A 24,170-nucleotide genomic window follows, 5' to 3' on the forward strand; every position below is an offset into this window, starting at 1 on the left:
ATTTCTTTCCTCTTTTTTTTTTCTTTTTGCTATTGTGATAATCATCAAAAGCTCAGTTCGCCTGCCGCTCAGTTGCTTTGCATGACTACTCCTGCACACTGAGTTCCAGAAGCAGCTGAATGAGGTCGATAAACCTACGTCTTAAACTACGCAGCTGGAGTTGATTCGCTGCAGTTCAAGGTGCAATGCTGAAACCAAGTGGAACTCCTATAGGACTGCCCAGGTTCCCAACTACTAAAACACCACAAAATGAACAAATAAACAACAATAAGAAGGACATAAAATCACCTTTAAAAAGCTACCTTCTAAGATGCACAGAACCTTAGCAGCGCAGGTAGGCACCTGCTTCATAAGCACCTCCCATACTAAAATGAATGAAAAAGAAATGTTCATTTTAGGATCCACTCAAAAGATGCTCCAGATTATTCCTTCCTTCCTTCCTTCCTTCCTTCCTTCCTTCCTTCCTTCCTTCCTTCCTTCCTTTCTTTTGGCATTTCATCTGAACTGCACTGGTGAATCTATTTAGGCAACTATATACTAGTACATTTAAAAACATTCAGCTTTTCTGCTTGGCTGGCATGGCTCAGTGGTTGAGCATTGACCTGTGAGCCAGGAGGTCACAGTTGGATTCTGGTTGGGCTGGGTTGCAGGCTGGATCCTCAGTGTGGGGCATGGTGGAGGCAGCTGATCAATGATTCTCTTTTATCATTGACTAGAAGCCAGGTGCACGAATTCGTGCAGGGAAGAGGTCTGGCCAGCCTACCCCATTCGGGGCCGATCAGGCCGGGCCAGCCAGGGGTAGGGGTAGTGGGCAGTTGAAGTCCCAGTTGAAAGGATAATTTGCATATTAGCCTTTTATTATATAGGATGTTTCTATCTCTCTCTCCCTCCTCCCTCTCTGAAATGAATTAAAAACATATTTAAAACAAACAAAAAACTTTGAGCTTTGCATATTCTATATAATAGAGGTTTCTATACTTAAGCAGTTTCTCTGGTCTGGTTGGATTAAAATGTCTGACAGGAATCAAGACAGACAAATGGAGTCTGTCTGTGAAGTGTCACTTAAGCATTTAATCATGTAAGTAAGTTAGCCTAACTGTTGAGCAAGAAGAGTCTTCTGATATACAGGTAAAGCTTCTGCTACCCAGGCAAACCCATATCCTCTGCCAACCCTCCTGGCTCACTGGTTTTATCTTACTTATCTGCACTTCATTGAAAAGAAAAGCTACCAGTGTCCACAAGGAAAAAAAAATGTATTCAAATGCCCTGTATATGCTAATTTCCATTCCTTAGTACAAGTCAAGTGAGTCCAAAAAAATCAGAGAAAGTGGGATTCATAGAGGAATAATAGACTCCAATGGTGTCCACCTCTCAATTTCTGGAACTAGTGAATAGGTGACCTTACATATAAAGAGATGTTTAAGATTGCAGATAGAATTTGCTAATCAACTGACCTTATATTAGGTTATCTGGGTAGGCCCAATGCAATTGAAAGGGTTCTTCAAAGTAGAAGGGGGAGGCAAAGAACCAGGTTAGAGCAATATATTGTCAGAACTGTATTCACCTTCACAAGCTTTGAAGAGAGAGGAAGAGGACACATGCCAAGGAGGATAAGTGTCCTCAAGAAGCTATTAAAGGCAGTGAAAGGAAGGGAGCAGATATTCCTCTAGAGCAGTGATTTTCAACCTTTTTCATCTCATGGCACACATAAACTAGTTATTAAAATTCTGGGGCACACCAAAAATATATTTCTTGCCGATCTGACAAAAAATAGGTATAATTTTTATTGATTTACAAAAATAATAGTAATAATAGTAATTACCTACCCTATTTTCTCCAAAGTGACTTTTAAAAAAAGCAGGTGCCTATACTTGTATGTAAGGATTTCTGGTACCTAGAATTAAGCATTCAGAGGAAACCTTATTATGTATGAGCCCTGACCAGTAAGATGCAACTCTATTGTGTGACTTATATGTTTACTAGTGGCCTGGTGCATGAAATTCGTGCACATTGCAGGTGTCTATACTTGTATGTGAGGATTTCTGGTACCTAGAATTAAGCATTCAGAGGAAACCTTATTATGTATGAGCCCTGACCAGTAAGATGCAACTCTATTGTGTGACTTATATGTTTACTAGTGGCCTGGTGCATGAAATTCGTGCACATTAAAAGGGAATTAATTAGAGGAAATATTTTAATATTGCTATTTGCCCTTTATAATAGAAGTGTTAGAGATGAAAGAAAATTAGTAAAATGTATATGAATATCTCCCTCCTGTCAGAGTCTGGGGCATGCCACAGGACCCACAGTCAAGTCCCCACCCACTCGCATGCGCCTCAAAATTGTGAGAGACCCAGACTGGCTGGCCCCACCCCCCGTCAAGCCCTACAGGGCAGGGGGCGCAGCCTCAGGTCCCCCAGGGCAGCCTCAGGTCCCCTGGCCCAGTGCCGGGCGGGAGGTGCAGCCTCAGGTCCCCTGGCCCAGCGCCGGGGAGGGGATGCATCCCTAGCATGAGGGCGTGAGGGTGTTACGACCATTTGCATATTAGCTCTTTATTATATAGGATGTTTCAAGACAGGGCATTCACACCAGAAGGCTATTGTGTTCGTTGCTGTCATTTTTTTTTTAAATTTCGGAAAAGAGATCAGTGCCTCTGACTAAATAGTCAGGTACTACATATTTTAAAAAATTTTTGCAGCACACTGGTTGAAAATCATTGCTCTAAAGCCTCCATAACAAACACCTTGATATTAGCCCAGCTAGACCCATTTTGGGTTTCTGACCTCAAACACTGTAAGGCAACAAATTAGCATAGCTTTAAGCCATTAGGTTCTTGGTAATTTGTACAGCAGCAATAGAAAACTTATACAGTAGGCATGGAACCTGGGTATGGTAGGGAGGAAAGAGAAATAAATCATTTGGGTTTAGGCTTTACATTTACAAAAGAGGTTAGAAGCATCATTCAAATTTAAATTGGTGTTCCATTTCTGGGTCACTCCACTGTATAGCATTGAGAACTAGCATGTGATTCTAATAATTATACCTATTCTAGAAAACACTTAAATGTATTGTGTTGCTTTATTTGATGTTGAAAGTGTTTAATAAGTGTAGAGATGTTAAAATAGTCCTTATAACCTTATTTTCATATTCATTATTCATTTAGTACAGTGACAATATGAATAACAAGTAAAACAAGACAAAAAAATGAAGTGGACTAGGTCTGTATCCACCTATCCATAAGAGGAAAAGCACTTCAAATTTATATTTCTGTCCCTTCTTATCAGATAACTAATATTGTATTTGCAGAAATCCAGGATTTATTTTCAGCCATAATTTGAAAATATAACTGAAATTATCTAATATTTCCCACATATTATTCCAATATTAAGTGCCACAAAGCAACTTATTTCATTTATTGTCCCCTTGAGGAAAAAAAGGTTGAATTCTTAGGCTTACAGGAAAGGGACATTTTGGAATATGAGAGAAAAACAAGTAAATCCATGAGGCAATAACATCACAGTACAATCATATTTTATTACCACCACTACTATTTGGATTTCTAAACCTGTTTATATTTCATATTCAAAAGATACATAGGGAGCCATATCTAAACTAATATATTTTTTATTCCTTTCTTTTGGAGTTTTTACCTTATGACTTTTTTAAGCCTCTTCCCCACCACCACCACCACACACACACATAAGTTTATATACATGACCATTTTGTACCTATAACTTCATTGAGATTTAGTTTTCACTTTAAAAGCACTAAAATGATAACACTTTGGGCACCCATAGTTCCTGAAATTCATCACAGCCTATTAAAATGTTTGACTCACCAGTGCTTCTGCTCCTTAGATCTCATTATATGCATGCTATGTGCTAAGAAATAACATGAACAATAAACCATGTCATTAAGTTAAATCATGTATTCCGGGGGAAACAAAATTGTGCTGGCATGGCTTTTTTATGCTTAACTTCAGTTTTTTGAATGACAATTGCTTATATTGGCAGGTTGTGAATTAACTAAAGATGGTGTTTATTACCTTCACCCAGTCTGACAGAGAACCCTACAGTAAAACAGAAATCCATGGCTGAGCAAGAGGCTTGCACACTGCAACAACTGATCAGCAGATAGAAACCTTTCTAGGGGGTGGTCATAATCGGTAGCAGTCATTTTCCAGAACATATTGCAAGAAGGCAAAGCCTCCTTAATGATATAGTTGATGGTGTCTGTACTTAAAATGCAAGTGATATTCCCTGAGACTCATTGATTGCTTGCTATGTGTCCATTCTAAGCTTATTTAATTGTCACAGGAGCACTATGGGGTAAATGAAGAAACCAATGCCCATGGAAGACACTTGCCTGAAATCACACAGTTGCTTAGTGAATGATCCACAGCCCGGTTCTTACTCATCAAGCAACAGCTTCACCTAGATTGAACCCTGAGCTGTTGATAGACAATAAGACTTCTGCATATATCGACGAGAGCGCTGGTATAACTAAACTGTATTCTAGCACAGACCGGCTTATTTAAAAGTAAAGGATGGCAGAACAAGTCCTCACTCAGGTAAATAACGTCAATTATTTTAGCCACTTCTGCCAGAGGATTTTCTAAGGTTCCTTCGGCTGAAAAATTACACATTCAGATTTAAATGCCACTGGACATTATCTGTAGTTTGTTGTTGCATTTAAGCCAAGTGTAGAGGAAAAGATATGTAGTCACCTTTGATCATGAGTGCTCAGTTCGTTTTCTTAAAGTCCAATAAATCTTCTGGCTTTGTTTTACACAGGTCAGCTGTTCTCAACTCTGCTTGCATACCTGAATTACCTGGGAAACTTAACGAATATGGATGCTTGGAACACATCCCAAAATTATTTTGGGATAGAGTGCAGTATCTATGTCAGCAGGATTGAAAATCCACTCTGATCCTAAAATAAAATGAAAAATCTTCCTAATTTCAATCTGCCAGGCTGCCAGAAGTCTCAGTGCTCAATCATTATGTATTTATAAAACTAAACGCAGAAGATAAATTTACTTATTCTTCTTCTCTCTGTGTGGTTTTTGAGGTACCATTTCTATTTTAATAATCTCATTATATAAATGCATTTTATCATAAAACATCTCCAATCCTTTTGGAAGCAGATCACCTACATTTTGAAAACAATTACAGAAAAACTTAAAATGAATGTGCCTTATCATTCATTTTATCTACTTTGGAAAAAAATGACTTGGGTGTTTTATGTTGCTCCTCAATTAACAATTAGTCATGTTTGACTGATTTGCATACACACAAAGTAGATCTGTCAGAAAAGTCAAAATAAGGACAATTTTATCCTTTAAAAATCTGAAATAATGCAGCACTCTGAGGGCTTTTTTTTTTAAATAAAGTGAACTTAGTAATGTTCAAAGTGGATGCGATTGTAATGCCTTAGAATCTGCATAACTATTTTCACCATCAGGTTAAAAATGTGTATTGTTATTCCTGACTTTATTTCAATATAATAATATCCCAGTCCTTCCTTTAAAAGTAGGAAATCCTAGATATAAGGGCATCACTATGTAGCATTATTAAGCATTTCTAAAACCATGCCTTTATCACCTCTTCCTCCTGTTAGCATTTAAGTCATTCTACTGACATATTGCATCAACCCTCTAGGACAAATTCCCCTTCCTCTGTCCTGTGACTTCCCTGTACTGATTTGTGGGTACCCATGGTGGTGATAACCAGAGTATCTGTGCACTGCCTTCTAGATGGTGTGTTAGATAATACAGCATCTTAACCGAATTTAAATGCTTGATGTTTTTAAGAAAACTTTTCATGAGTGGTGCAAATTTTGAGATTTGAATAGCTAAAGATTGAGAGGATTTTGAGACAGGAGATTGAATTAAGTGATAAATACTTCACCTATTTTTCCTTCAACTGGAAATACCACTAGACTGGCAGTTGATATCTAAGCTTTCTCATTTCACTTGCATTCCAAACCATTTCTTGGATACCTCCTTTGCTCACAGTAGCTTTACCATTGAGAATCTCTATGATTTAAGACAGGATATTTCCTCTAAGTCTATCCTAAGCTCTAATATGAAGGGAAACTGGGAGTACTAATATCAGAGTACAGCTAAGAGATTTTAAGTTAGGCAATCCAGTGAGTCCTAATATTTGTGTGAATGACAATCACTTGTAAGCTCCCTAATTCTGCATTCAGAGAATCTGCTTGTTTAGGAAAAAAGCAACAAACAGATCATTGTGATGCACACCGAAAATTGGAATCACTGATATAAACCCTGTAAAACACTGAGCATATTATTTGTTGTATTATTATTACAATTGTTATTAACATTGACAATATTGTGGCTAATACTGAAATGCTCATTATAGCTGGCAATAAAGTGGCAGTCAGGCCCACCCATTATCAGGAAATGTTGTTTTTCTGAGAAGTGATTCCAAGAATTGCAGTCATTCATTGCTCTGCCCACCCTCACAGACAAACAGACGGATGTAGTTAGGAGTTGGGTTAAGATGGCAGGATAGTCCTAGCCGGTTTGGCTTAGTGGATAGAGCATTGGCCTGCGGACTAAAGGGTCCAGGCTTCGATTCTGGTCAAGGGCATATGCCCGGGTTGCAGGCTCAATCCCCAGTAGGGGGCATGCAGGAGGCAGGGATCCATGATTCTCTCTTATCAATGTTTCTATCTCTCGCTCCCTCTCCCTTCCTCTGTGAAATATATTAAAAACATATTTTTAAAAATATATTTTAAAAAATATGGCAGGGTATTAGAGTCATAGTCAAGTGGTTTCTACTCTAGAAAGATTCTGGGGAAAATTAAGACAGATTTCAAAGGATGGAGTCAACAGCAGAGGCAAATCCAAAGGAGGACATCTTGGAAAATGCCAGATGAGTCAGCCTTTTCCCAGAAGACTTGCTCCTGACTCCCACTGGGTGAAAGGCTCAAGTGAACAAAACAGTAGATGAGCAATATCCTACTTCACACAGGGTAGGCTCAGGAGGACCTACACCTTGTAATACAGCTTTAAGGCAGTAGGCATAATAAAGGCATGGGAAATTAAGAATGGGGGGTTAAACAGAAACAACAATAAAAAAAATTGCATACACGCAAAGTAGATCTGTCAGAAAAGTAAAAATAAGGACAATTTTATCCTTTAAAAATCTGAAATAATGCAACATTCTGAAGGCTTTTCTTTAATAATGTGAGCTTAGTAATGTTCAAAGTGAATGGGATTGGAATGCCTTAGAATCTGCATTGCTCTAGTCATTCTCAAACCTACAGTGTAAGAGAAATCTGGGGTAGAGGTGCTCAAAGGTACTTTTTTTCTCTTTTATCACTACTAACTAGAGGCCCAGTGCACGGATTCATGCACTGGTGGGGTCCCTCGGCCTGACCTGCACCCTCTCACAATCCTGGACCCCTCGGGGGATGTAGGAGAGCCAGTTTCGGCGCTATCCTGATTCCCACAGGCCAGGCCGAGGGACCCCAATCGTGCACGATCAGGTCCAGGGAGGGGCCACGGGAGGGCTCCAGGGCATGTCTGGCCTGTTTCACCCAGTCCTGATTGGGCCAGACCCCAGCAGCAAACTAATCTAATGGTTGGAGGATCTGCCCCCTGGTGATCAGTGTGTGTCAATGCGACTGGTTGAATGGTCAAATAGTCGGACACTTAGCATATTAGGCTTTTATTATATAGGATAATAATAACTAAATTTTGCATTCTTATCCTATATATACACACACAGAAGGGAAGTTTCATAAAACAAAATTTTCCTTTACTTCACTAATGCAGTGTACTTTATTATATACATACACACACATATGCATATACATATTCTGTCCCATTCCATCCTCTAATTTCAAAATGCTGGTTAATATACACTAAATTGATTTTATGACCCATTACTAGGTCTTAATTACAACATGATAAACAGTGACATTTGTTAAAAATGGAGATTTCAGCCGCACCTCTACCCCAAGATATGAATTTAGTACTTCTATGATAGGAGTCAGGAATGTGCACTTTCTAAGCAACCTGGGTGATTCTGATCCCTAGAAATACTATGCCCTATAAAGTTAAAAACTGCCTTCAGGTACAGCAAATCTCACCTTCCCTGATATCTTCCACTTTCTTGCTCCTGTATGTGTCTCTTCTGCTGTAACCAAAACTGGAGCCCACCTAACATCTGACTCAATTCCATACCTAGCACTATATTTAACAGATGAATAAACTGAGGCCCTAAATGCCAGGAATAAATTAAAAACTCTTCAGATTTCACTTTTCTATTTTAACTCCTTCCGGTTTTGTACAGCTGTCAATGTTCAGCTGAACAATAACCAAATTTTTAATGGAAAAAGAAACACAAAAAACAACAACTCTCTCAAATGCAATTTATGATTTATTTTATGCAGAGTTTTTTCACCTGACGCTACTTTTATGGTTAGAAAATAGGAACATGTTAAACCAATTTAACCAAACTCTAATTTTATTGTATACTTATCTTACTGAAAATTGGAAAACTTAACTTCTCAATTTTTTTATTAGGGTTCAATTACAAATGTACCTTTGGGGTGAAAGAGACACATTTCCAGTGGACTGGGGAGATGCATCAGTAAAGAAGAACATTACAGGGCTGAGAGCTGATTATACTGAGCTCTAAAGATATTTCCTATTATTGCCTACGAAGCATAGATATTGGACTAATTGGCTAAAATTTGAAATGGTTCTCAAATAAAACCAGAAGCAATTGTATTCCCTTTCCTGTGGTGATATCACTACAGAAAAGTACATACAACTCATTTTATTTGTGTCTAATATTGACAACATATGACTTATTTCAGAGGAAAACAGCTATGTGTTTTAATTAATTTAGCTTGACTGATTATATATACTCTATCATCAAGAACAAAATTATTAACTCACATAGCTTCTGTTAAGGAATTTAGGAATTACAAAAGTCTCTCTCTTTTAAAACTCTTAATCAATACAAATATATCCAACTAATATCCAAATCAAATACCTCTGTATGATCTTATTATAATATTTATATGAATCAGTGATTGTATATTAATAATTTTAAATCATTATGTAGATTAAGAAATATTTATACCTGAAATTCCTCTATAATAATCTTAAAATATTCCAAAGACACTTCATCGTAGACATAGAAAATATTTGAAGTCACTGAACCACTTATGATTTAGTAGACTGCAGCACTTACCAAATACTGTTGAATGAATCAAGCAACAAATGAGAGAATAATTTTTCAAATCTCTTATCTTCAAGCCCTTTAAATATTTGCATTATCTCTTAAAAAGAAGTTTGTGAGGCAATTTAGTGGTGAAAATAAAGGACTGGCAGGGGGCAGGAGAGATGTGGGAAATGTTTGGCTCATGGTTCAACACACGATGGTGTCCAAATAACTATAAAGATAAATGGTAACTGTAAATAATTCACATGGTTTTGCTTTGAAAAATATAGTATATGAAGTCAGTATAATTAGGTATTAGTACAAGTTATGGTAAATATTTTGAATAAATAAATAAAACTTTATTTGGAACTTCTTTATCAAATTTTTCACTTCATTACAATTTTCCACACAATTAGTCTGAATTAGTGTTATTTTACTGTATCTAATTCATTAAATTACTGTCTAAATCACTTATCATCTATGAGAACAAAAAGGAAAAAAGAACCATTCCTTGCTCCAGTGATGAGGTCTGTACTATATATTCAAAGTAGAAGGTAGTTGATAACATTTATAAAAATAGAGATTTGTTCTTTTTATCATCATTGTGTGTTGGAACCCAAGGGGGGAGAGAAATTGGCAGAAACAAAGCACTGGGAGTCTGTTCAGCATTGGAATGGCCATTCCAATCAACAAAAGCAATTAAGCTGCATTGGAATAAATAACATTTCAGCAAATAACATTTTATATTTTGTCTAGTTTCCAATTTCACAGCAAGAATTTAGTATCTGTTCAAACCCATATAACTTAATTGTAAATTAAATGCTCTCTAGACACATCGAGTTTACAGTCCAAAATGCAAATAGAACTGAATATAGCCAGAAGTAGTTTATGATGTAGTGAAAGGGGGAGGGGAATGCCATTAGAGCAGTGGTTCTCAACCTTCCTAATGCCGCGACCCTTTAATACAGTTCCTCATGTTGTGGTGACCCCCAACCATAAAATTATTTTCATTGCTACTTCATAACTGTAATTTTGCTACTGTTATGAATCATAATGTAAATATCTGATATGCAGGATGTATTTTCATTGTTACAAATTGAACATAATTAAAGCATAGTGATTAATCACAAAAACAATATGTAATTATATATGTGTTTTCCGATGGTCTTAGGCGATCCCTGTGAAAGGGTCGTTCGACCCCCAAAGGGGTCGCGACCCACAGATTGAGAACCACTGCTTTAGGGACACCAAGATTCTAACCAATCCTTCCTCAAATCCACCTCTAACCTGGTATTCTAATTATATAAATTATTCTACATATTGATATTCAGTAAATGGCTCTCTGGTCAAAATCAGGCATTATATGTTTGTACCACAAAGCATGTTAAAAAAGTAAAATCTGAAATTACAGCAATAGAATCTATATCCTTCCAGAGACAAGCAATGCTTTCAGTCCATTTAATAATGAGCCTGTTCCAATTCCCTCTGTGGCTCAACACAGTTAATGTGCCTCCAGAATGTAATCAATGTATTATCCTATTCATGTTAAGATAGATATAATTGTTTACTATATCATGAGATTAAACTCACTTAGAAACCCATTAACTATTTTAATGACTAGAGAGGGGTTAATAGATGATTCAAATGACAGTTGGTGATTATAGGCCTCTCCCTCATTTAAACAGGGCTGGGGAAGGTGATTTTAAAAATGCAGGCAGAGGATGTAGGAACTATAATCTCATATGACCACACTGAGAGCTTTCATTTTCCATCAAGCATATACGGAGCACCTACTGGGAGCCTTGTGCTTAACCTTGGGGAACATTCTATCCATGCTGCTTCTTTCAGTATGCCTCCATTTAACTGGGCTGATACAATAATGATAAAAAAAAGAAAAGAAAGCCATCCTAACCGGTGTTGGCTCAGTGGATAGAGTGTAGGCTCGCAGACTGAAGGGTCCCAGATTTACTTGCGGCCAAGAGCACATACCTCGGTTGCAGGCACAATCCCCAACCCTGGTCCATATGCATGCAGGAGGCAACCAATCGATGTGACTCCCTCACATCGATGTTTCTCTCTCTCTCTGTCTCTCCCCCTCCTGTCCACTCTCTCTAAAAAATCAATGAAAAAGTATCCTTGGGTGAGGATTAATAACCAAAAAAGGCCTATTTTGTGATATTAGTTACTTCACTTAGATATTACAAAACCTTACTATATCATGTATTACACTAGGTAAATATAAGGTTTTAAATACATCCTTAATATTAGCATGATTTCTCTTCAAAAACATGTTGGTGCAATGCACTTCTATATAAATATCATATGCATGCCATTTTTCCAAGAAATCTATCAGAATATTGATTCTTTTTTTCCCTCTGACTTTGAAAACTAATATAAACTGGTGACTTGAACTCCAAGAACATGCATCAAAATAGATGAACTCTTTTGAGAGATTCTCAAATATGCACAGGAAAAATGTTGATCATATATTTAAGTACTCAAAATATTTGATTTTCAGCAGTTGGTATTGACTATACCATGATCAAGAAAAATAAAAAATGATGAAATCTAATGCAATTCCATCTTTTAGCAGACACATAAAACAAAGTGCTCTATAAATCAAGTAGTAGTCTAAGGTATTTATGTTAAGCATGCAATTAAAATGAAAGTATATTAAGTATGCACGACCTTTTTTCTATCACCTCAGCTTCAGAATCCTTCAAATTAAATGAGTATGAATTGCATTAAATGAAAATCAGACACACTTGGCATACAAATTATAACTCTCTTTGACAGTGATTTTCATTTACTATGTTTTCAAAGAGATCCCTATAAACACTGGTCAATGGCAAATTTTATTCTAAAGTTTTTATTTCGGAAAGTTTGCTTACAGTATCATCTGAGTTTGTGATTTATTTCCATAAGCAAATGGTGCACATAGAACACAGCAAAAACATATAACATTTTCTTTGATGTCTACACTGATACCCAAGGTGAATTGATCACGATCCTCCTGTGTTCAATATACAGCTCTATTGTACTTATCCTATTGCCTTGCAGTTACTTAATCATGTGTTTATCTGACTTCTAAGACTTTTCATTTAATAATGTTAGGGTCAATTTTTGTCTCTGCTTCTGAGCACAAAGCAGATTTTCTACCTTTTTTGCACTATAACATTGTGAAATTTATTAAAATATTATCTTCAAGTCTCATGCTATTGAACATCACTATGAAAATTCTCTTCAAATTCCAAATAAAAGTTGTAATGTGATCTAGGATCAATTTGCCATAGCTTATAATTATTATTGTAAAGAATCCAGTAATGAAACCAGTCAGAGAAAGACAAATACCTTATCATCTCACTTATATGTGGACTCTAATGAACAAAATAAACTGATAAACATCATGGACACAGAGGCATAGATACATGGAACAGACTGACAGCTGTCACAGGCAAGGAGGGAGTGGGGGACATATATGAAAGAAGCTGAAGAACATATATGCATAACCCATAGACACAGGCAACAGTGTGGTGATGGCCAGAGGGAAGAGGGGGTGAGGGCTGGGTGGACCTGGACAAAGAAGTGGGAAATGAGGATGTCTATAACAGTGTAAACAATAAAAATAAAATAAAAAATAAAAAACAAGTAGTGAAACATATTGCCTTTATATATCACAACCATGTTTAACTAATTTTATCGAACACTCGATTACTTTCAAACTACCCCATAAATGTTTGATTAAAGTGCTGCTGCTTTTAAAGTTATTAATTGAAGCCAATTTAAAGGATAGAACTAAAGTTAATCTACAGTGTTCTCAAACTTGTTTCACTATAGATACTTTTAAACATACACAAAATTTAACAAAATAGTAAATAAGTTCCCATGCACACATTGGCCAGTCCCCATAACTGACATCCCAAGAGCCACCTGCCCTAACCGCTCTTCAGCCCACTTCCCTTCTTCTCAAATGCTAGCAGCAAATCCCAGCCACAACTTCATTTCATCCATATTTTACTACCATATCTATAAAATATGAACTATCTTAACCAAACCACAACAGCATTATCACTCTTAAATAATTAATACTAATTCCTTAATACCATCAAAAAGTCCAGTCAGTGTTCATATGTCTAATCATTGCATACATGTAATGGTTTGTTCTGTTTTTAAAATAGAATCTAAATAAGTTCCATACATGATAATTGATTGCTCTTCCTCTTTAATCTATAGGTATTCTATCTCTCTTTGTCTTGCTGATTTTTTTGTAGAAAAACAGAGATGATCGATTGATTGATTGGTTACTGCATTATCTCAGTCTGGATTTTGCTGATTGAATTCTTGTGGTTAAGTTCAGCATGCTCCTCTATGAATATAAATTTAGGCTTTTTCAGATCATGTATATGTTTTATAAGACTACTTCAGAGAAAATATGTATTGTATTTTCAATGCTAGGGTTTTAAAATATTATATTTTCAATGTTAGGATTTTAAAATCACAGTGGGCCCATTATATTAATCCATATATTTAAAAGGCTCACTGTTGCTTCTATTATAAAAATCAGATAAATGTTACATTAATATAGGCTTACAAATTTCATTGAATGCAAGTTAATTTGTCTACATGTTTTTGTCATACAAACCTTTACTTGTAAGATTGAATTTGCACACCTTTGTAGTTTATATCATACCTAAACTACTGAAAATAAAAGTATCAAAATTATCTTAGGCCAAATTATAATAACATTTGCTTAATGTATTATGGAGAAAAAAATCTGGAAAATGGAGTGAATGCCTCTTCTTATGTATGATGAAGTATTATGGCAAAACACTGTATACTTGAGATGATGAATATGTACTTACTGCTGTAACCCTAAATTGCATTTGGCACTTGACAGTGTGGTTTGTTGTATTAGAGACAGCATAAAGCATTTATTGAATGCTTACTATATTCTACTGTTCTGGACTCCTAGAATATAAAGATAATTTGAGAAGTATTCAGTAACATATGGAAGAGAGACACATGCACACAGAAAAAACAGCTAATTGTCTCATCTGAACTAAAGTCAAATTGCTTGAGCCTGGATTCTGGTTCCATGACCTTGTGAAATGTACTTCATGCCTCATTCTGTCTGTAAAATGTCAATATGGAATGGATAGCACCTATCTTGGACGGACTTCGTAAAAATTCATGAAAACGGTGTGTGCAGTGTCTATCAAGTAGTAAAGTACTCAAAGTGGTAGCTATTATTTGCATCATGTGCTAAAGCTTAGGTCATGGTATTTAGTTTTTGTTTTAAAAGAAGAGAACCACCATATCTAATGTATATTAAAATGAATAGAAAATGAGGTAGTCAGGGGAAAATATTTCTCCTCCTGCCTCCCACAGAAATGACAAGTTATAAAAGGAGAAAGAAAATGGAAACAGGACCAACGTGTCAGGAAAGACTAAAGAATACCAGCTACTCTCACAGTCACGTGACTTAATATTCACTTGGACCCAACAGAAGAGTATTCTTATTATTACAGTCAAGAAACCTGAGTCTTGCCGATTACTTAAAATCACACAGTCAGTAAATGGCAAAACCAGGAGGATTTGAAACCATATCTCCCTGACATCACAGCTATAGGTTTTCCACCACACCAGTGTTTTCCATACTATAGGCTGCATCAATTTAAACAGTCATGAAATCATGTAGTAGATTGTGATCAGGATTTAAAAAAAAATAGGAGAAGAAAAGAGAAGGGAGAATGAAATATTAGTGTGCATCACATGAAATGAAAGCAAACACTATTTGAGGTAGTCAGAGAAAAATATTTCTCCTCCTGCCTCCCACAGAAATGACAAGTTATAAAAGGAGAAAGAAAATGGAAACAGGACCAACGTGTCAGGAAAGACTAAAGAATACCAGCTACTCTCACAGTCACGTGACTTAATATTCACTTGGACCCAACAGAAGAGTATTCTTATTATTACAGTCAAGAAACCTGAGTCTTGCCGATTACTTAAAATCACACAGTCAGTAAATGGCAAAACCAGGAGGATTTGAAACCATATCTCCCTGACATCACAGCTATAGGTTTTCCACCACACCAGTGTTTTCCATACTATAGGCTGCATCAATTTAAACAGTCATGAAATCATGTAGTAGATTGTGATCAGGATTTTAAAAAAATAGGAGAAGAAAAGAGAAGGGAGAATGAAATATTAGTGTGCATCACATGAAATGAAAGCAAACACTATTTGGTGAAAGTATTGCATGTGTGTACTAAATTGCTATAGAAATTGTATTTCCTAATGTCTGGAGCAATCAAAAAATTTAGAACACACAGTACCATATCACATTCCCCATGTTGGTGTAACAGTCAAACCAATATGCATTGGTACCCAAACTACTGAGGTCGTGACTTAATAACTGCTCAGATCTACACATATTCTGAAACTACCTCAAGAAAAATAAAAAAATAAAAAATATGTCCAGACACATTCACATATATATGAATTTAGAGAGGGTAGTGTGCATTTAGAGAGGGTAGTGTGCAGTTTTCTGCTCTGTCTCACATTGGAGGTAGTTCGAGGAGAATTTGGCTTGATGGTTATGCCATCACTAACAAGTTGAGTGGCTTGGTTCGTCAATTAAATTTTATGTTCCTTGAGTTTTTCCTCTATAAAAGAGAAGATAACAATTCCTCCTCTCTAATTACCTCAGTGGGACTCTGGGCTATTTAGGCAAAAGTCAGTGCAGTGATTTAGAGAAACAGTTAAGGGAAAGATGTATGTGTGTGTGTGTGTGTGTGTGTGTGTGTGTGTGTGTTTAATAGAAATAATCTAACGCTGACTAAAAGAATGGCAAAGTGAGAGACAACAAGCAAAGTATGTGTCAGACTGACAGAGAAATCACAGCTCCTTGAGATCAGAGGTTATCCCTCCAACCTGGCTGGTTTTGTGGACAATAAGAGTCACAGGTGATAAAATGGAAAATATGAAACTCCAGAGAAATGGGGTGGTCTCCACAGATATAGGAAGATGTTTGGTGTGCCAGCCAAGAAGCACTGTCTACTAACCTCTGGCATGAGTTCAATCCCCAGTCATTGTAACTATTGCTAGGCAGTGACTTCCATATGCAACAGTTTACTTTGTTCTTATCTCCTTTCCGCTCTTCAAAGAGTACGGCATGCAATGAAAGATTAATTTCCCCCGCATGACCAAAGCTCAAAATGGTATATTCACCAAGTGCATCTTTTATTTATTTTACCAACCGGTACAAAGAAAAAAAAATGGTTTATAGCTAACATCCTCTGAAGCATTAGATAATAATAAGCATTCCTAGCATATCTAGCCTCAAATTCTGATGTCCAGAATAGGACATGTTCCCAATCAGTGGCGTGTAAGTCCACCTCTCTGCATTTTGGGCCCTAACTGCTCTTGGTATTAAAAAAAAAGTTTTGATATCAATTATTATATATGTGACCCCATTTGCATATCAGCATTGTTAAAATAAGAATAAGTAAATAAATGGGGGAAATACACATTTTAGACTCAAGAAAATGCATAAAAACCCAATTTCATCAATTTAATTAAAGACTAGTTCTGATAAGATACTGTCAAGCAACACTGCTAAAAAAATTGTGAAGGTGAAACCGTCAAGTCACATCAATGAAGATTCTATTTTGGCCAGTTTTAACAGATGGTGTGACTTATTGAAAGTACTTTTCAATTTTCTGGGCAAAGTAATTTCTTAAATGAAAAGACTCCTTCAGGTATGCAAAAACCTCCTTCCAATGCTGTTAAGAGACCTAACTGTAGTCACAAAGCTAGAAATGGTGGTGGAAGACAAGTAAAACTCAGCCAAATTGTCTCCAATGGTGCAAAAGCTAACACAAATTCTTCTCCGGTGGTCTCTGGGTGTAGTAAATATGTCTGTTTTAATGCATGTGTGGAGAGTTGTTCTTTTGGTTGCCCAGCATCCATCCTTCTTCTGGTCTAAGAACTGGAGTTGCAAGCTAAGTCACTTCTTTCCTGCTCCCTGGACCTGTGATGATGCTCTAGTCCCAGCAACGGCTCCAGAATGTGTAACAGGACTTATGCCTGGCCAATCATTTTTTCCCCATCCACCATGTCACAGTGACCATTCCAGGTGGGGAAATGTCCTGTTGATCCATAGGGACCTTGCTCAAAGACACTCATCCATAAAAGGTGTGTGATCTGAGTTGGTTCAAAGAGGGCTAATCTGATGATCTTGGAGTTGAGAGGTGTAAGTCTGAGTTCATGGAGTTCACTATGGAAGAGGGGCAGTGAGGCCAATACATGGAGAACAAGGGAAACAAAGAGGCAATTGAACCTCCAGAAAATTGTCTGAGTCCTTAGATCCAGCCATAAAGATGTCCAGACTCTGTTTCTGAATCCATAGGGACCTTGCTCAAAGACACTCATCCAGAAAAGGTGTGTGATCCGAGTTGGTTCAAAGAGGGCTAATCTGATGGTCTTGGAGTTGAGAGGTGTAAGTCTGAGTTCATGGAGTCCACTATGGAAGAGGGGCTGTGAGGCCAACACATGAAGAACAAGGGAAACAAAGAAGCAACTGAACCTCCATGAAATTGTCTGAGTCTTTAGATCCAGCCATAAAGATGTCCAGACTCTGTTTCTGAACTTCCAGCTCAGTTTCCAAACCATTCAATTTTGTATTTTCCCTGTTTCTTTCACACTGATTCACTTCTCCCTATTGTGATTGTTGTTACTCTATATAACTCTTCGTTACTTAAAGAGAAACCATTTGCTTGCATCTCTACTAAAAGGAGTGGTTGGCCTTTGAGGTTTCAAGTAACTCAAATAACTAGAAGAGTAAGAAAAAAAATGGAAATAAACTTCTCAGAAGGTAGAACTCTTGTTCCTGTGTTAGTTTGCTTTACGTTGTATGACACAAAGCAGTTGAGACCTCAGTGGATAAAGAACTTTATTAGAAATTCAATGCAGAGGTATTTATATTGAGCTATGCAAATACTGATTTCACTGTTTTTCAATGAATCACAACTATGCAACCTATGTGTCCTGTAAAGTTACATATAGTTTACATATTGCTTTAAAATTGCCCATAAAGTTTTAGTTATTTATACTGTTTTAATTAAGCTTTCTATATGAAAAGTCCTTTGCAATATAAACCTTGTATAGAAAACTCAAAAGCTTCTATTTTTCTTGTGGCATTGTGTTTTCTGTACGATCAATGATGACTTACACATTAGAGACCCTGACTGGAAAAAGCATAAACCAGCTCATTTCACTGAATATTTTACCACAATTAGTTAAAATGATGGGGTTTCTTTAAGTATTACTAGGTATTACATTTTGCCAAGAAGTTAAAATTCATCCTAAGCTGTGAATTTCCTAAAGGGCATTCCATTAAACATTCCATGAGTCAATCTAATGTATTGGTTATAAGTGGGGGTTTCCAACATTACATTCCAAGTAGAAACTATGAATGGGGTTCAGGAAATCTATTAACCATAGGAGTTCTATTCAAAATACTCCAGAAACATGTGTTTGGTGATTTTTCCCCCAGGGGAAGGGTCCTAGCTTTTTCCAAATTTTCAAAGAGTTCCATAATCTAAAAAAAAAAATGTGATTAAATAGAAAGAAGCAAATAAACATTGGTTTTAAAGAACAAATCAGTGGAAAAGGGATGCTACTGTGTTTTCAGAATTATCTTGTAGGAAACCAGCTTCAGCAAAATGACAGCATCTGCAAGTGGCAAGGTTATAAATATGCAAAATTAACCATGACATAACCTACTCAATATTGCATATCATTGAGCAATAATTGCTTTATTGTTCAGTGATCAGGGACCCTGCCAGGAAGCATAACCCAAATGAGAATTAAATGCAAGAAGCATCACAGTTAAGTGCAATACAGATAGACCTGAACCTTGAAGAGCAATTAATACACTTTCACAGATATTGTCACACAAATGGTAAGAATACAGGCCTCAATGACAAAATTGTGCAAAAACACATGAGTATGACTAATGTGATCACAATTGTAAAATTCTAATTACTTTATATTGAAAATTTCCTCTTAATGCATATTCAGTTATTTTAATACTTAAAAATAATCACTCTTCATGTTTTTATGTCTAGAAATTGGAGTCAGATCACTGTTTTAAGACATTTATTGAAGAAAAAAACCAACACAGGAGAGAAAGAAGGAAGGGAGAGGAGAGGAAGAAAGAATGGAAGAAAGTATTTTTGCTATTAGCTGCAGATTTGCAGAGAAATTCCCATCTCCCTCATAGTTTAGTTGTTTTAATTTTCTCATTTCCTAATTTTATTATAACATTTAATACATTTTAATAAATATTATTAAAGGGCATATTGTTGATATTTTTCCCCATCTAACTGTGTTAGTTAGGAGACTGGTGGCTAGGCTGCTGGGGCGAGAAAAGGACCAAAAAACAAAACAAAACAAGAGTAATTTGTAATATCAGAAATCTATTTGTTTTATATCAAGGTCTTGAGGTGAGTGATCCAAGCTGCTGGCACTGCTCTGCTTCCGGTGGTCATTTTGATGCCCAGATTCCTTCCATCTTGTTCTACACACTATCCAAAAGCTCAGTTTCTCTCAGGGCCATTGGCTGTCCTCCCATATCCATTCTATCCTTCCTTTGCCCATCACACAGACCCCTTGGAAGGTCAGAAAGGCCACATTTCCCAACCTCCCTTGCAGGCAGGTCAGATCATTTGATTCATTTGGGGGCAACAATATGTGGGCAGAAGTGAGAGATGAAAATCGCCTTATGCTTCTCAAAGACCAGAGGTGACTTCGTTTGTCATTTAGTCTCTTACCACTGGCTGAAATACAGATGTCCTGGAGATCCATGAGAACCACAGCAACCCAGTAAGGGTGGGGAAGCAAGGCAACAAGACAATGGGGGGAGCCTAGACCTAACATCACAGAACTAGCCATTGTACCAGCATGATGGGTTTTAGGTGAGAGAGAAATAACACTCTTACTTTTATTTAAACTGATGTTATATCTCATAACAATTGAATGTATATCCTAACTATTGCATCACTATAATATCTGCTGCTCTTTTTCACACTCTTTTTTTTAATTTATCTGTATTGTTGAAAATATTAAAGATGTTCCCTTCCCTCTATCCACTGACCCCCTTCACCCTACTTCCACCCCCTCCCCAGGCCTTCCTTGCACTATTGTCTGTCCATGAGCTATGCATATATGCACATAAGTTAATTGGTTAACACCCCCCCCTTTTTCTCTGAAATACATCAGTCTGTTGCATGCTTCAATATCTCTGGATCTTTTTTTTTTGGTCAGTTTATTTTGTTCATTAGAGTCCACATATAAATGAGCTCATGTGATATTTGTCTCTCTCTGACTGGCTTGTTTTGCTTAGCATAATAATCTCCAGGTCCCTCCATGCTGTCTCAAAAGGTAAGAGACCCTTCTTTTTTTAGAGCTGCATAGTATTCCATTGTGTAAATGTAGAAGAACAGGTTTTTTTTATGTACCCATCAGTAGATGAATGGATCTCATACACTTTTCTTTTAATACAGCACAGTTATAAGCTCTTCCCCATCCCACATTTTTTCATATTGGGTTGTTTTGCTATAAGCACCATAAACATATAGAGTTCCCATTAAGGAAAAAAAACACACAAATATTGTCTCCAAAAGTTTGGATTCACTAACAAATCAAATGTTATATCCAGATAAGAGTTAGCCATGATGCCTTTCCACTTATTGATTCCAATGTAAATGGTCTAAGAAAGGAAAATTTTGCCTAAAGCTGTATGTACTAAAATTTTCCACTGAATACCATGTAGCAACCAGCATAAAGGTAAGAAGAATGAAATCTTAGGAAAAATAGATTATGAAGAAAACAATAGGATAGAGTTCAAAGCAATATTCCAACACTAATATCAGAGATTTAAATTTTGTGTGGGTGCTAGAATGGTGGAGAGAGTAGGTCCTGAATAAGGCAGAGGATCTATGATCTGCCTCTATCATTGGCTTGTTGCCTAGTTTTTTTCAGGTCAAGCCTTATATTTTATTATTATTAAGCACAAGCATGTTGCCTTAGGCATGTTTTTTTCTTTGATAGCTAGGACTTCCTCTTCTTATTGCTCATCTCTCACTGATCAATACACGATGAGGTGTCAGAGTAATTTCCTTCTTATGAGACTCTTACTACTTCCTGACACTTTTCACATTTCTTCCCTAATTATTTCCTGATTTTGACACCGAATAGAGAGTTCTTGTCCTCACTAACAGGCATTAACTCTCCACACTTTGGTTCAACTTCTGCTCAGCCCTGGCTTGTCACGTTGTGTATGTTTTTTTCCCCTATTCCTGTCACCCTCCCAAAACTGCATGCCCTAGTCTAACTTTATCCTTACATCCTAAGTAGTCTATTTTTTAAATCTAATACCCATTGCTCATCTCTAAAAACACTTCTTTAAATTTTCATAATGCCCCTTAGTCATTACTGAAGGAGACTTTTCATGGAGGAAAACAATTGAAAATAAGAAAAAGCATGTGTATCTGTCAGGATGGTGCAGAATATACCACAAAATATATGTCATAGGTAAGCAACTTACCATTCCACCTTATGTCTCTCAAGTAAATAGCTGTTCTCTGGGGTCTAAAGTAATTTTAAATTAAAGCTCTTAACAAATGTACCTCAAAATTTGCATACTGTATTATAACAAAATATCTTTCTGAGTGCATTAAACATAAACGTGAATTTACACTATTATCATCTATACCATTTTTACTTATAACAATTTTGGATCTTACAGATAAAAAGGTAATAATAACAGTTGCTTTAGCTTCTCAATCCTATGTGAGCTAATCCTAAAATAAATAAATAAATATACATTTAGTACATCATATACTTGGCATATGTTTATTGAAACTTTGCCTGTAAATAATTTCCATTCTGATGATAAAAGTTAAGGATATTAACACTGTAGGTTGCTGTTAATGCCTATCGCAACCTTACCTTTGCTGGCTGATAAACATGTGAGCAGCCAAGGAAGAGGTATAGGGAAGGTAATTTAAATTTCATATGACTGACATCCTTCACAATATCACGGGAAACCCATCAGTACTTAAGATTGTTCCAGATATACTTGGTTAGAAGTCACAAATCCAATTTGGAGAACAATCCAGCCTCAGAAACTATGCATACAACTGTTAAAGAGAACACTACTTAAAACCAGTGAAACTAATTTTCACCATCTCTCACATGACAGAACGGAACATTCACAGATTCTGTTGAAATTAACAGCCTAGTGTCTAGTCAGTACCAACACTACAAGGCTTCTTAATAAATCTTTGCTGAATGGATGAATGGGTAACTATGTGTAGAAGATACAAAAGAAGCTGGACTAATTAATTTTTCCTTAACTGAGAACCTCAAGCTAAAAACCAACAGAGTAGATAGAGGTTCAGATGGACCTCAATCACTTTCCCATAAATTAAAAGGAACCTGATGGAGCCCACTGCTGAGAAACTTCCAGTCTATTTGTTTAAAATAGACTGGTGCATTCATCTAGAGCAGTGGTTCTCAACCTTCCTAATGCCACAACCCTTTAATACAGTTCCTCATGTTGTGGTGACCCCCAATTTCATTGTTACAAATTAAACATAATTAAAGCATAGTGATTAATCACAAAAACAATATGTAATTATATATGTGTTTTCCGATGGTCTTAGGCGACCCTTGTGAAAGGGTCGTTCAAATGCATTCATCTAGAGCAGTGGTTCTCAACCTTCCTTATGCCAGGACCCTTTAATACAGTTCCTCATGTTGTGGTGACCCCCAATTTCATTGTTACAAATTAAACATAATTAAAGCATAGTGATTAATCACAAAAACAATATGTAATTATATATGTGTTTTCCGATGGTCTTAGGCGACCCTTGTGAAAGGGTCGTTCAACCCCTAAAGGGTCGCGACCCACAGGTTGAGTACCACTGATCTAGAGAAAAGGTTAACAGAATACTCTGGAAAGTGTACAAATATTAGATTATTCTCACTCCACCACAAACAGAATTATAAGCTTAGACTAGTCAATTAAACTCTCTAGTCTCTCATTTATACATTAAAAGGGAAATTCTCTAAAGCTTCTGTGTTACAGATTGAATCATGCCTCCTCAAAATCTGCATGTTGAAGTCCTAACCTAGTACCACAAATTGTGACTATATTTTGAGATAGGGTCTTTATGAGTATAATCGAATCATAGTGAGCTCAGAAGGATGGACCCTAATTCAGTATGGCTCTTGTCCTTATAAAAGAGGCAAGTTTGGACACAGGGATATATGCATATGGGAGAATACCATATGAACAGAAAGATGGTCACACAAGCCAAGGAGAGGAGCCTGGAATAGCTCCTTCCCTTGCAACCCTCAGAAGGAACTAATCCTTGAATTTGGACATCTAGTCTCCAGAAGTGTGAGAGCATAAATCTCTGTTATTTAGAAGTAGAGTACTTTGTTAGAGCTGCCCTATAAAACTAAGACAGTCTCAAATGAAAATACTATAATCCAGAGAGAGGGGACACCTCACCAAACTGAAAAAGAAATCTACTGGATATGGATTCGGACAAAATGGGTGGGGGTGGGGAAATGTGTATGATATACCAAGTCTGAAAGCTACCAGAAGCAAAAGCAGGAGCCACAGTAAAATAATAATAATAACAATAATAATCCTATTTAATAAAAGAGTAATATGCAAATTGGCCATCACTCCAACACACAAGATGGCCGCCCCCATGTGGACACAAGATGGCCACCATAAGATGGCCAGCAGGGGAGGGCAGTTAGGGTTGACCAGGCTGGCAAAGGAGGGCAGTTTGGGGTGACTGGGCCAGCAGGGGAGGGCACTTAGGGGCGACCAAGCCAGCAAATGAGGACAGTTAGGGGCGACCAGGCTGGCAGGGGAGGGCAGTT

The 24,170-nt window shown here is 36.8% G+C and overlaps 1 protein-coding gene across 1 annotated transcript in view; it reads right to left on the reverse strand.

Moving 5' to 3' along the window:
* PCDH7 (protocadherin 7) overlaps positions 1-24,170 on the reverse strand; it is a 449,456-nt gene that overhangs the window by 262,218 nt on the left and 163,068 nt on the right.

The sequence above is a fragment of the Myotis brandtii genome, unplaced genomic scaffold (assembly GCF_000412655.1).
Source record: "Myotis brandtii unplaced genomic scaffold, ASM41265v1 scaffold67, whole genome shotgun sequence".
NCBI classification, from domain to species: domain Eukaryota; kingdom Metazoa; phylum Chordata; class Mammalia; order Chiroptera; family Vespertilionidae; genus Myotis; species Myotis brandtii.